Consider the following 14930-nt stretch of genomic DNA (forward strand, 5'->3'; position numbering starts at 1 on the left):
AATCACTTTTCAGCAGTTTTATGGGTTTCTAGTTCCAAATATACCATTTAACCAACCTCGTAGTGTTGGACCTTCGGGTCGTTTCTAAGTTCTTTGCTATTATAGACATGCTGCCCATATCTTTGCAGCTATAATGTCTGTGCCCGTCCCGAATTTCTTCTTTAGAAGTGGGCTCCTTCTTCAGGCTTTGGAATTTAGCTGACTAATCAATACAGTACCTAACAGGACCATGAGCCATCCCTACTGTCAGATAGGATGGTGCTGGGATTGAGCATTGCTAATGTGAAATCTGAAATGATTCCAACTATGAAACTTTTGGGCAGTGACAGGAGGCCACAAGCGGAAGAGTCCATCCCAGACCTCGTGCTGGGTTGCAGTTGAAACACACAGGCTCTCCCTCTGGAGGTAGCCCACGTCCTCTCTCGTAGGTGGGCTCCTTGCTTTACCCTGAAGACCTCTTTCTTTTAAGATTGCTTCCATTCTCCCTTGGATATGTATCAGTTTTCCGAAGTTAAACCTCTGCTATGCTTTTGGGGGAAAAATGTGCAATGAAATTACCTTCGGGCTGTGTGTGCAAGGAATTTACAAAACAAAAAGGAATTTTGTGCTTGGACTTGGGTGTGATCCCCAGGATATCTTATTATGCATATGAAAATGATCAAAAATGGAAAACACTTCTGATCCTAAGCATTTTGGGTAAGAATATTCCACCTGTATCCACTCGCTCTTCCCCTCTCTACTACAGATAGGGCGAGGGAGGGATCGGTAGAGGAGAGAGCAGGCTGGGGAGGGGTGGGGACAGAGGGACTCTCAACGGACAAAGGGGAGATGTTCACATGGGCCATTGGGAGAAGGGACCCTGGGAAAGAGAACCAAGAACCAGTCACTGTGGGGCCTGGGAGGCCTCCTGTCTAAGGCCTGAGGTGGGCCTGTGTCCTCTGGTCCCTGGCCCCCTTGAAGCTGCTGCTCTCTGCCCTTCCCAAGGACTCACCTCGCCTCCTGCCATGCTGGTCTTCTTTCAGTTCCCTGAGTGCTCCATGTTCCTCTCGCTGTGTGACCTTTCACATTCTGTCCCCCTGCCAGGAACCTGACTCCTTTCCTAGATAACTCCCAGGCATCCTTCAGCTGTTAGGATTAAAGCTTGCTTCCTCCGCAGGCCTCCCTGACCATTCCGTGTGAGCCAGATCCCCTGGCCTCCCTTCCCTGCCTTTACTCCCCCAGGGTCCCCTCTCTATACCTGCCCAGGAAGGTGGGGGCTTGCAGTTCTATGTGTCTGTGGGATTATACACCCTTGGAGTCCCCACTAGGCTGAAAGCTCCATGAAGGCACATCAGGGTCTGGGTTTTGCTCACGATGGTAACCCGGGTGCCCTGCACACAGTGGGCACTTGATAAGCATTTACTGAAATGGAAGAAGAATTGTTTGTTCATTTGTGATCTGTACGGTTCTTCCATATCCCCTCCTGCGGCTCTAGTTCTACCTCCACAGATGCTGCTTGCTTGGTTGCAGGAAAAATTCCAGGGCTCAGCCAGCCCTCCTCTCCTTCCAGGAAGCAGTCCTTACTGCTGTTCTAGGGGTAAGACTCAGGGGCACTTACCACTGAACTTCATCCCCGACTTTTTTCATTTTGAGACAGGGTCTTGAGAACTTGCCCAGACTGGCCTCCAACTTGTGATCCTCCTGTCTCAGCCTCCAGAGTAGCTGGGATTAGGCAAGTGCCACTGAGCCAGATTTGTGGCTTCCCTAAGACTAGACACTTGAAACCAGTGCTTTTCAAATTTTATTAATTTTTGGTAAAGGGACTCAACCATTGAGCCACTTTCCCAGCCCCTCCTCTATTTTTATTTTATTTTATTTTTTAAAATTTGACAGATTCTCGTTAAATTGATTAGGGACTCTTAAATTGGTGAGGCTGCCTTTGAACTTGCCGTCCTCCTGCCTCAGCCTCCCCAGTCGCCGGGATTGCAGGCGTGTGCCATCGCGCCCGGCACTTCACAGACTTTAAAGTGTATATTAATTAACTCTGAAGCCGGAGGCCTGGAGGGTCTGAGATTCTGCTTCTCTTACAAGCTCGGGTGAATGCGGTCGGTCCCAGGAGCCACGAGGCTTCGCCACTGCTGCCTGTGTCTGCCACCGCGATTTCCACGCTTAAGGCTGAGTCGCTGCGCCCCCTTTCGGTCACTAAGAGGCATAGCAACCTTCCACCGGGAAGGGAAGGACCGGCTGCCTGCGTTTCCAAACGCAGAACCCGCGGGGAACAAGACCTTCTGCTAATCTATATGGATTCTAATAGCGTTAGGAGGCGTTGCAGCGTTGACCCTGAAGAGGATGCCCGCCCTCCTGGGGCAAAAGGGATTCCCGGAACTGAAGGATGCCGGGCTGGGAGGAAACCTTAAACTCATCTTTTCCTTTGGCGCCTGTTGTTTGCTCTTCCAACCATTTTTTTTTTTTTTTTTTTTAAATGGCAGAGGTCTTTCCTCATCAGGGCTATATTAGGACTTTCGTGGACTCTGGGCACTTTTGCCTTTTATCTTCCTCTATAAAAATTAAAAATCAAACATATTGTGTGTGTGTGTGTGTGTGTGTGTACGCGCGTGTGCACCTCTGCCTTCTCCTGCCAGGGTCCCTGTGTGTGTGTGTGTGTGTGTGTGTGTGTATCCCCCAAGCCCCAGTACTAGAGATTGACCCCAGGGACTCGCTACCACTACATTTCCAGTCCTTTTTACTTTTTTTTTGGAGACAGGGGTCTGGCTATATTGCCAAGGCTGACCTTGAATTTTCCACTCTCTTGCCTAGGCCTCCTTGTAGCTGGGATTATGGTTGTACACCACCACCCTGGTGTAAAAGTTATGTATGTATTTAATTGGCATTCATTTACTCAGATTTCCAATGTATTCTTTTCTTTCGTTATAAACAATTGTGGTAAAAATGCATGTAACATAAAATCTGCCGTTTTCCCCATGTTTAAGTGTACAGCTCAGGGGTATTAAATACATTCATAATATTCTGCAGCTGCCACCACCTATCTCTAGAACTCTTTATCCAGAACTGAAACTCTGTATTAAATAATAACTTCTCATTTCCCTTTCCCCTCGGCCCCTAGCAACTACTGTTCTACTTTCTGTCTCTATGATTTTGACCACTCTAGGGACCTTGTATAAGTGGAATCATACAGCATGTATCTTTTTCTAACATGGCTTATTTCACTGAGCAAGATGTTCATCCAACATGTGGCATGTGTCAGAATTTCTTTCCTAAAAAAGGCTGAATAGTATGGATGGAGTACATTTTGCTTATCTATTTATCTGAGTTGGTTTTTTTTTTTTTTTTTTTTTGGTACCAGGAATTGAACCCAGGGGTGATTAACTATTGAGCTACATTCCAACCATTTTTTATATTTTATTTAGAGTCAGGGTCTCACTAAGTTGCTTAGGGTCTCAATAAGTTGCTGAGACTGGGTTTGCACTTGCAATCCTCCTGCCTCAGCCTCCCGAGCTGCTGGGATCACAGGTGTGGGCCACTGCACCCAGCTATTTATCTGTTATTCATGGGTGTCTAGATTGCTTTTTAGCAATTGCGAATAATGCTGCTACTGTCATGGTTTGCAAATATCTCTTCAAGACCAGAGGCAATTCTTTTGGGTGTACACCCAGAAGTGGAATATCTGGATCATCTGTTAGTTCTATTTTTGAATTTTTTGAGGAACTGCTGCATTGTTTCCCACAACAGCTGCGTCATTTACATTCTCACCAACAGAGCACAGAGTCCCAGTGTCTTCACATCCTCAGCGAGACTTTCCATTTTCTGTATAATTTCGGGGATAGTAACCCTTCTCAGTGGTGTGAGGTAACATCTCATTGTTTTGGTTTGCACTGCCCTAATGATCTGTGATATTGAGCATCTTTTCATGTGCTTCTTGGTCATTTGTATATCTTCTTTGGAGATACGTTTACTGAAGTTCTTTGCCCATTTTTGAACTGAATTGTTTGCCTTTTCTGTTTATTTACTTTAGGAGTTCCTTCTGTATTCTAGCTATTAATCCCTTATCATATATATATATATATTTTTTTTTTTTGTGTGTGTGTGTGTGTGTGTGTGTGTGTGTGTGTGCATTTTTTTCCTTTTCTTTGGATTGCATTTTTACTCCATTGAAAGTATATTTATTTTTGGACACTTGAGATTGAACCCAGGAGCACTTAACCACTAAGCCACATCCCCATCCTTTTAAAAAGTATTTTATTTAGAGACAGGGTCTCACTAGGTTGCTGAGGCTGGCTTTGGACTATGATCCTCCTGCCTCAGCCTCTCGAGTCAAGCCACTGGATTAGTCTTTTGCCACCATACCTGGCTGAAAGTGTCTTTTGATGCACACGATATTTTCATTTTTATGAAGTCTACCTTGTCTATTTTTTCCATTTTGGTATGCGTTTGGTGTCATATCCAAGACATCATTATCAAATTCCATAGTCTGAAGTTTTGTCTTACGTTTTCTTCTAAGAAATGAGTAGTTTTAGGTCTTACATCTGATCCATATCGAGTTAATTTTGTGTGTGGTGTTAGGTAAAAGCCCAGCTTCATTCTTTTGCATATGGATATCCAGTTTTCCCAGTCCTAATTTTTTTTTTTTTTTTGACACCAAGGATTGAATCCAGAGGCACTTTCCACTCAGCTACATCCCCAGCCCTTTTTGAAATTAAAAAAATTTTGAGACAGGGTCTCATTAAGTTGCTTAGAGCCTTGCTGAGTTGCTGAGGCTGGACTCAAACCTGCGTCAGCCTCCTGAGCCACTGGGATTACACCTGTGCGCCACCATGCCTGGCTCCCAGCACTGTTTGTTAAAAAGAGCGTTCTTTCCCCATTAAATGGTCTTGTCACCCTTGTCAAGTTATTTCACTTTAAAAATTATATTTTTGGGGGGGTTGGGCTTGTAGCTCAGTGGTAGAGCGCTCCCCTGGCACCTGTGAGGCACTGGGTTCGATCCTCAGCACCACATAAAACTAATAATAAAACAAAGGTATCGTGTCCATCTACACTGGATAAAGATGGTATTAATACTACATTTTAAACCTTTTTGAGCTCAAATTGTGTTTCTTTCTTCTGATTCTTAAAATAAATTAGAACACTTTGTGTGGATTCCTGAGGACACTGTGGACATTGGATACTGTGCCTCTGTGCGCCTGCTGGTGTCCCCTGCCCCCGGCAGGGCTGGATCTCTATGACATGCCCAGTCATACCAGAAGTTCAGAGGACTGTGTTGCTTTTTCTTTTCTTTTCTTTTTCTTTTGAATCATAAATGCCATAAATGGGGTACAACTATCGTTTCTCTGGTTGTTCACAAGTAGAGTCACACCATTTGCGTAATCATACATGTACATAGGATAAATATATTCTTTTAAAAATTTTTTTCAACTTTATTTTATTCATTTATTTGTATGTGGTGCTGAGAATCGAACCCAGTGCCTCACACATGCCAGGCAAGCACTCTACTACTGAGCCACGACCCCAGCCCTGCGTTGTTTTTTAAGTAGGTGATCTCACTGAACACATCCAACAACTCAGGTGTAGGATGAGCTGAGTGTTGACTACGTGCCGAGAGCTTCAAAACATCATTGAAGGGTCAGGGCAGCCCTGGTGGGTAGAAACTTCTATCCGTTTTGTGCTGACGAGAAAACTAGAGAGGTGACATCACTTTGCTCACATCACACAGCTGGCAGGGAGCACACCTGAGATCTGAACCTTGGCTTGTCTGATCCCCCGAAAGGCCATGCGCTCCATGTGACCAGACATGCGATAGATATCTTCCTGGATGTGGGCTGCCAGATGTATGTTAGGGTCCTCAGTATCAGGACTGCCCAGGCAGGCTGTCAGGGAGACGATGGGTCTTAGGCAGGAGGGGACTGGAAGGAGCCTTTAGAGACAGGGTAACTGCAGAGATGAAGTGGCAGAGAAAGAGTTTGGGCACCACAAGGATTCAGAGGTTGGGACAAGAATGGCATGTTCGTGAGAGGAGGAAGAGACTTTTCAAGCTGAAGGGGACTCAGGTGAGGAAGCAGAGGGCCAGGAACAGTGAGGAAACTGGGTCTAATGTAATATTTGGTGGGAGGTTCTTTGCTTCCTTGAGCCCTAAAATCTCATCCTGAATCATTAATAAGGTAGCAAAATTTTATCCACCCTCCCTATTTGGGTTCCTTATCAAGCACATGGGAGATACAAAGTCTGCCCTACAATCTCAGCGATGTCGGGATGGTCAAATGACCATCAGCCCCAGATGGGAGGGGAGCTGTGTCTGATTCAGGCTGTATCCCAGGGCCTGGGTGCTCAGCATACATTTGAAGGAGGTGTGGACACCACACCCTACAAGTCCCTTCACAAGCTTCAGCCAGAGGCGCATGGATGGAGGAAGGGCTCCGAGCCAGCAGAGGGCGCTCCTCAACGAAACAAGGGTTGGTAGAAGGAACCACTAGGATTTTTCCGCATGATTGTGCATTGAGAAATTGCATCCCTGGGCTTTACTTTAGTCTGTAGGATTTAAGGGATCAGATAATTCCATTATCTTAAAACTGTGACTAATTTATTGTATCTCATGATTTTGTGGATCAGGGATTAAGGCAAGACTAGTCTGGGAAATTCTGCTCACTACAGCAGTGACTGATCCTCTGTGGTATTCAGCTGGGGCTGATCTGGTCTGGAGGATCCAAGATGGCATCCCTCACATAACAGATATAACTTTACATTTTGTGTGGTTATTTGCCTAATATCTGTCTCCCTTACCAGTCCAAAAACTAACAAAGGATTGGGGACTCTTTTTTTTTTTTTGGTCTATCATTTTATTCCTAATGTCCAGCACAATGCCTGACTCATGAATAGTACTTAGTAAATGTTTGCTAAATGAATCGATAATATGATTCTTTTAAAAAAATTTATTTGTTCTTTTTAGATATGCATGACAGTAGATTGCATTTTGACATATCATACACACATGGAGTATAACTTCCCATTCTTGTGGTTGTACGTGATGTGGAGTTACAGTGGTTGTGTATTCATATATGAACACAGGAAAGTGATGGCCCATTCATTCTACTGCCTTTCCTATTCCCATTCCTCCTCCCTTCCCTCCATTCCCCTTTGTTTAATCCAATGAACTTCTATCCCCCCTGACCCATATGATTCATATGAAGAGTGTTAGGATCCTCAGAAAAAAGGTGGGTGTTAACAATTATAATAGTGGTTCAGCAAGAGTCCACACTGTGTTAGTACTTTACAACCTGGCCAGTTGGCATTATTTACCCCCATTTTACAGATGAGAAACTGAGGCTGTCCTTACATAGCTTCAAAGGGGAAAACACAAGAAGCACCTTTCCTATCTCCAAGCAGAGGGTCTGGAGTAAACTTGGGAGCCCCGGAAATCAAGCAAACTATTAAAATGAATTATTTGAGAGATGAAAACCAGATGACATGATGAAAGACCAGATGACATGATGAAAGACCAGAAGCCATGTTTTCAAATCAGTCAATCTTCCAGGTTCCTGCTTTTACAGTTATCTGAACAATGGAAACAAAACTATCCCAACTGTTGGTGGAAATTCACCTGGATGTTTATCACCACAGTCACCTGTTCCTCAAAATCTCTTCCTTCCTTCCTTATTGCCTCTATTTATTTGTTCCGGTGGTTGGTTCAGAACCCTGGGTCCTGAGTATGCTAGGTTCTCACTTAATCACTGAACTACCCCACCACCCCAGCCCAGATTTATTTATTTTTGATGTTTCCACATAAACTGGAATTTTCTGTCAAATGCTGGATTTTATTTTTAAAGTCTTTATTTTTTGCTTTTCTTTGCTAACAGTTGTATTGCTTCTACTTTTTTTTTGTTGTTGTTAAATAGTGTATATATTAACTTAGGTAACAGATATTTTTTTCCCTGTTAGAGTAAATTGTAAAATGTTGAGTTGAATTCTTAATCAAAATTGTCTGCATGTGCTTGTAACATTTACAGTTGGGCCCAAGAGTTTCCACATCCAATATTTGTGGAGTCAGAAGGTACATATTTTTTTTAGTACATCACTTCAATTGTTAAAAGTCATTTCTTTTTGAAAAAATACCACAGTTGCCAACTGTTCTTTCTTTCTTTTCTTTCTTCCTTCCTTTCTTTTTCTTTTTTGGTGGTGCTGGGGCTTGAACTCAGCACTACATCCCCATCCCCACCTATCCTTTCTAATGATTTACTTTTTAAGAAATAAAAGTGTCTTTTTTATAAAAGCATTTAAAGTTTAATAACCCTTTATGTTAGAATTATGTTTTTGCTAAGGAAGGTGGAACATTTTGCTTAAAATGTGTTCTATCTTTATGGTTCAAAAATTTAAAACAAAAATTTTTTTAAACTTGTTCTAATTGGTTATGGTTCAAAATATTTACCAATCAGTTTCTTTTAGCCTCTTTTCATTGTAGATGAAAAATAAAGAGGAAATGCAACTTGTCTGAAATGAAAAGGTGGAGGAGAGAGAGCAAAATGGAGGTATTTACAGCCAACTCTATCCATCATTTTTAGTTTGATCCATTGTTTTTAGAAAAAATTTTTAGTTGTAGATGGACCCAATACCTTTAATTAATTAATTAATTTTTTAAATTAAAAAAATTATTTTATATGGTGCCAAAACTTGAACCCAGTGCCTCACATGTGCTAGGCAAATGCTCTACCACCGAGTCATAACCTCAGCCCAGATCCATTGTTTTTAATGTAAGGAATTCCTTCACTTAGACTGAGCTAAAGATGAGCCATCTTCTTAGAATACCGAGAGAACCTACCCAGCTAAATATATTATGAAAGAGAAGGACTCAACTTAGGGAATAGGAGGGGGGAAATAAACTTTTTCTCTTTTTAAGTTTACTTTTTATTTTAGTTTTTTTGCATGTGGTACTGGGGATTGAACCCAGAGCCTCTTTTGTGCTAGGCATGATCTCTACCGCTGGGCTACACCCCCAGGGCTACATTTCATTTATTTTTCGGTGCTGGCTGTTGAATCCAAGCCCTGATGCCTGCTAAACAAGCTCTCTACTGCCTAGCTACATCCCCAGCCCTCTAAATTTGTTTTTAATTTGACACAAAAATTTGCCCATATTTATGGGGTACCATGTGATATTCTGATACGTGTATATATTTTATAATGTGCAAACCAGAGTAAGCATATGTATCTCCTCCAACATTGATCATTTATTTAAGATGCAAACTTTTAAAACCCCTTTCTTCTACCTTTTGGCCATGTTTGGGATGTCATGGATACCTATGCCACCTACTGCACACCAGGACTTCTTACCCCTGTGTAACTGTAACTCACCACCTGTTGACTTTCCCTATTCCCCTTCATCCCTTCTCTTCCCAGCTTCTGGTAACCCCTATGCAACATTTGAATTGCTTCTTTATGGTTTTGTCCAATAACAGGGCTTTAGTCACAAGTGGTTTAGTTACTGGGCTCTTGACTGAGGTTGGGGTGGGGATCAGAGCATTGGCAAGTTATCTGATGCTCCCTCTCTGTGGGCTCTGGCGGGTGGCAAGGATGTGATCATCTGACTGACCCCCCTCTAGATCTTGTTCTCATGGTGGGGAAATACCCAGGAAAGTCCTGCCCAACCCAGGAGCTGACTTTCCCACATCCCAGGGACCACAGCCCCCTGCAGCCAATCAGCAAAGGAGCCTTTCCAAACTGACAGGCAAAACAAAGCCCAACAAAAGCAGCTGGAACCCAAACAAACAGACTTGGGTGAGGCTGGGAGGGGAGTCGGGCATGGCGTCACCAGGCTCCGGGCCAGGCTGTTGCCTAGGTGACAGCCAGTTCGTTTACCAGCGGGCAGCAGAGCCAGTTCTCTGAGGGGGAAGCCCAAAGAGGGGGCAGGGTGCCCAGGGGAGCCTGCGCTTCTCCAAGTAACAGAAACCACAGAGAAGGCTTGGCTGTTTCCAGAGGAGCGGGGCACGAGGCCTGGGAGGGGAGCGGAGGCATGGCAGGGAGGGAAGGGCCCTCTGGAAAGGCTGGAGTGACTTCTGGGCAGAAGGGACATGTCGTTCTGTTGGCTTTCTGGGCAGAAGGGATCAGAGTTTAAATGCTGCTGCCCTCCACCACAGGAGCCAGCGAAGGAGAGCAGCAGGGGCTTCGGGAACCGTGTGTGTGTGTGTGTGTGTGTGTGTGTGTGTGTGTGTGTGTGTGCAGACTCCTTGTGCTCTGCAGGAGCTGCTTTTTCATTTATTTGTTTTTTACCTTGATCCCGATTCAGGTAATTAACTGGTGGACAAGAGGAATAAAGGGCATTTGGCGTAAAGCGGAAATGAGGAAAGCTCTGCTCTGATGGGCTTGGCATCATCAAGTCTGACCATGAGCCATGCTCGTGCCCACCAGGCCGGGTTACTTTAGGATGGAGAGGAGACACCCTTTCTGGCCCCTGTGATGTTAGCCAAGATCAATGCAGTGAAGGAAAGCATCTGGGTCCTTCTTTCAGAAATCTTGCTCCAAAAGCGTCTGTCACACAAAAGGTGGAGTATTGTATGATTTCACTTAACTAGGTTTTTTGAGTAATCAAATTTATAGAGACAGGAAGTAGAATGGGGGTGCTGGGGGTAAGGGGAGGAAATAGGGGGCATCGGTGTAGAATGAGTAGAGAGTTTCAGTCTGTGAAGCTGAGAAAGTTGTGGAAAAGGGCGATGGTGATGGTCGCCAAACAACATCCATGGACTCAATGCCATTGAACTGTATACTTAAAAATGGTTAAAATGATAAACTGTGTTATGCATATTTTACTACAAGGAAAAGAAGTGTCTGCCGTAAAGACATTCTTCCTATTGCACCAGAAGCAGTAGCTTTTTTTTTTTTTGGTGCTGGGGATTAGGCAAGTACTCTCCCAGTGAGCCGCACCCACAGCCTGGGCAGCGGCATTTGCTTGAAGGTGGGCACCCAGGCTCAGCTGTGTCCTCAGGTGGGACTTAGCATCTTCCTTACACCAGTTGTGAAGACTGGATATTATCGAAAGTGCTCAGTGAAGAGAAACGTGCCCCAAGAACTCTATCATTCCACACAGTTCAGTGTTCAGGTCCCGAATGCCAAGGGCAAGTTGAAATGGAAAGGAGGAAACGAGGAAAGCATTGCTTCTGGCACTTAGAGGAACTGCAGAAAGGCCAGGTCCCCGTGGAAAGGTGGAGAGTATTTGGGGCTCATTCTCAGGGGCCAGAAAGTGAGATGAACTTGGACCATCACAGCGATTTAAAATACTTCTCCCTTTTGCTCTGGATAAATTGAGAAACGGATGAAACCCACCCATCTGGAGGAAATGAAATGAAGTGGAACAATGTCAAAATATCACCTCTCAAATTTCATGAAGGGAAATGGTACAGTTACAACATCACACTGAGTGAACGCATGTGGGATTCAGAACCCAGATGCACGGGTGGAACCAGAGTCACCCACAGAGTCCTATTAAATGTCAACAGTTTATTCAAGACAACTCTTTTTTTCAGTCTCAAGTAATGTTATTAATCCCTCTCACCACTTACTGAACATGTGCTACATTAGCATCTATTAGCATGTTCCAACAAGCACTAATCTAAATGCAGTACTACCTTATCTTTTAATTCCTCATAAGAATCGTGCAAGGGGAATCCTTTTTTATAGATGACAATGAGACTCAGGTTTAGTGATTTGGTCTTTCTGGGTCTTTGTTTCCTGATTTATTATGTAAGAAGAATGTTGCGTGGGGGTTGAGGGTGTGACTCAGTGGTAGAGCACTTGCCTGGCATGTGTGAGGCACTGGGTTTGATTCTCAGCACCACATATAAATAAATGAATTAAAACAATAAAGGTCCATAGGCAACTAAAAAATATATATATACATTTCTGAATATATATATTTTATCTTGTTACAGCAAGAGAAATTCATCAGTTTGCCTCAACTCCCACATCTGGGAAGGAGTAATATCAGGATTTGAACCCAGGTCCATCTGACTCCAAAACTTGAACTGCGGTGTGTCAGAGAAGACACTGCTGCCCAGAAGGTTCTGAGACAGAACCGAAAATGAATACGATGCTCCGAGAACAATTAGAATGAGCCATTGCTAAATTGCCTTATGATGACATGGTGTGACTTGCAATGACATACAACAGGGAAGGACACTGGCGTTCTGAGTGTGTGTGGGCAAGGATTTGACTTTAAAGTTGGACGAAACTGCAAAGCACACAAAATACAGGGTACACAACAGTGCTTGGCTGTGCTACGTGTGTTGTGTGTTGTGTGAGTCGAAGGTGTTGGTTGTGCGTCCAGTGGTAAGTGCTCTGTGTGTGGATGCGTGTGACATGGACGCATGAGGCTGGACGGGGACTGATTGATTCAGGACTGTAGACCAGGCATTCTAGTGGCCCACTCGGTGCGTCCCGCGAGCTGGCCATTCCTCTCAGGGTCTCGCGTATGAACAACTCACTCATCTTCACAATCACTCCGTGCAGTTGCTGTAATAGTGTCTTTATTTCATGGATGGGGAAATGGAGGCATGGAAAGATCCAGCAGCCCGTCTTCCACCACCCTCCTAGCAAGCGGTGGAACTGGGATTTGAACCCAGGCAGGTTGCCATGGAATTCTGGGGTTTTGTGTTCTTTTCTTCGTTTGTGCCCCTGGATCACACTGTGAGAAGTGATAAGCTGTTCTCACTCTGTGGCTGGAGGACCTGTGAACAATGTGAGCCTGTCTTACCCAGTTCGTACCTTCGGTTCCCCACGAGCCAGGGGTGTGCACCTTGCAGTGCACAAGCCATTTTTAGAAACTTAATGATATTAAGAACTGAAAAGAGTTGTTGTCAACATTTTATATGGTATAGAAAAAAATTGCTCCACTGATTTATCTCCAGTAAAACTGGGGACCACATAGTTTGGGGGTGTAGCTCAGTGGTAGAGCACTTGCCTAGCAGGCATGAGGCCTTGTGTTTAATCCCCAGAACGATGGTTTGGAGGTGGTTTGAATGTGTCCCCCAAGACTTCATGTGTAGAAATTTAATTCCCATTCAGAGAGTGGAAATTTAATCCAACCAGAGTTGGATTAGAGGTGGGCCCTTTGTGGAGGTGACTAAGATTAGATAAAGCCATTAGAGTGGACCCCTCATGATGGATCCTGGTGGTTTTATAACAGGGAAGGAGCCGAGTGTGGTGACAAACACCTGTAATCCCAGCGGCTCAGGAGGCTGGGCTGGAGGATGGTGAGTTCGAAGCCAGCCTCAGCAACTTAGGGGGGACTTGAGCAACTCAGAGAGATGCTGTCTCAAAATAAAAAATACAAAGGGCTGGGGAGGAGACTATCACGCTAAGTGAGATAATCCAATCCCCAAGAACCAAAGGTCAAATGTTCTCTCTGATATGCAAATACTGTCTCACAATAAGGGGGAAGGTAGGGAAGAATAGAAGTTTATTGGATTAGACAAAAGGGAATGAAGGGAAGGGGGGGTGGGAATAGGAAAGATCGCAGAATAAGACAGTGGAATGAATGGGACATAATTCTCCTGTGTTCATATATGAATATATGACCAGTGTAACACCGCATCACATACAATCACAAGGATGGGAAGTTATACTCCGTGCATGTATGATATGTCAAAATACATTCTACAGGCATGTATAACTAGAAAAATACGAGTGAAAAATTAAAAAAAAAAAGGGCTGGGGAATAGCTCAGTGGTTAAGTGCCAGCCGGGGGAAGGAGACTTGAGGACACACCCCTGTGCACATATGTGCGTACATGAGCTCCTGTCTCTCATGCCCAGCACTGTCTCAGGACTCTGCCAGCAAGCAGGCCCTCGGGAGCAGGCTGGTAAGTCCAGAGACCAGTCTGAGAAATTTAGCAGGAACTTTCCACAAAATAAAATTCTAAAAAATGACTTGGGGGTGTACCTCAGTGGTAAAGCAGCCCTGGGTTTAATCCCCAGTACCACAAAAAGGAAAAGGAAAAGAAAAAAAAATGGAGGAGGAGAAGGAGGAGGAGAAGGAGGAGGAGGAGGAGGAGGAAGAGACAGTTCATCAACCACAGACCAGAACGGGAGCCAAAACCAACCTCTTTTCTTTAAAATGTACTCAGGCCATGATATTATGCTATTAGTAACAGGAAATGGACCAATGCAACCTGTATCTATGGGCCAGATGTTTTCTAGAGCGCGGGGATGGTCTGTGATTTCTTTGAGGTAGGATGGTGTTTCCTTTTGTCTTTCTCCATCTGCCTTCCTGGGGCCTTTCATCTTAAAGTTGAGGATACAGAGGAGGCCTTTGGGAATGCCATCCAGGTGGAGAAGAGGACTCATCCTGTAACTGTAACAACACAGGGAAGATGGCCATCCCTTTATCCATGCATCCATGCATCCATGCATCCAGCCAGCCAGCACATGTTTATTGAGCAGTTATTATGCACCAGACTCTGTTTTAGATGTCAAAAACTCAGTGATGAGTGAAATAAAGTCGTTCCTATTGGGGGGCATCTATTCCTTGTGGAAAAGACATCAATAAGTTAACACAAAACAATATAAACAATATAAACTCACAGCCACCAGGGGCTTACCTGGGACTGTGCACCTCACTACATGCAGTGTAGATCTGATTGCCCTGTACACACGAGACCCCAAGTCCAGGCCACACTCACGGTCAGTGGGGCTGTTTTCTCCTAGTTTCCTTTCTCCTCCCAAGAAGATCCCAAACTCTCAGCTGCAGAATGATGGACACGTGGGCAGCGGGTGAGGAGGACCTGAGGCCCAAGGGAGCAGGGCAAGGGGTTGTGGGGCTTAGAGGCCCACAGGATGCAGAGTGGCAGATTTTCATGGGTTACCGACTCAGTATCCACTCCTCTTCTCCCCACTTCCTAACCACCCAGATTCTCCTTCGGGTGGACTATCGGGAGGTTTCTGAATGGTTCTAAGTCCATC

At 44.5% G+C, this 14930-nt stretch overlaps 1 long non-coding RNA gene across 1 annotated transcript; it reads left to right on the forward strand.

Moving 5' to 3' along the window:
* The first annotated feature begins 10044 nt into the window (after positions 1-10044).
* Positions 10045-12516, forward strand: LOC124977350 (uncharacterized). Its single transcript, XR_007107159.1, has 3 exons — positions 10045-10152; positions 10265-10520; positions 11904-12516. It is a non-coding gene; the product is annotated as an uncharacterized LOC124977350 (long non-coding RNA).
* The last annotated feature ends 2414 nt before the right edge of the window (positions 12517-14930 follow it).

This window comes from Sciurus carolinensis, chromosome 2 (assembly GCF_902686445.1).
Source record: "Sciurus carolinensis chromosome 2, mSciCar1.2, whole genome shotgun sequence".
Taxonomy (NCBI): domain Eukaryota; kingdom Metazoa; phylum Chordata; class Mammalia; order Rodentia; family Sciuridae; genus Sciurus; species Sciurus carolinensis.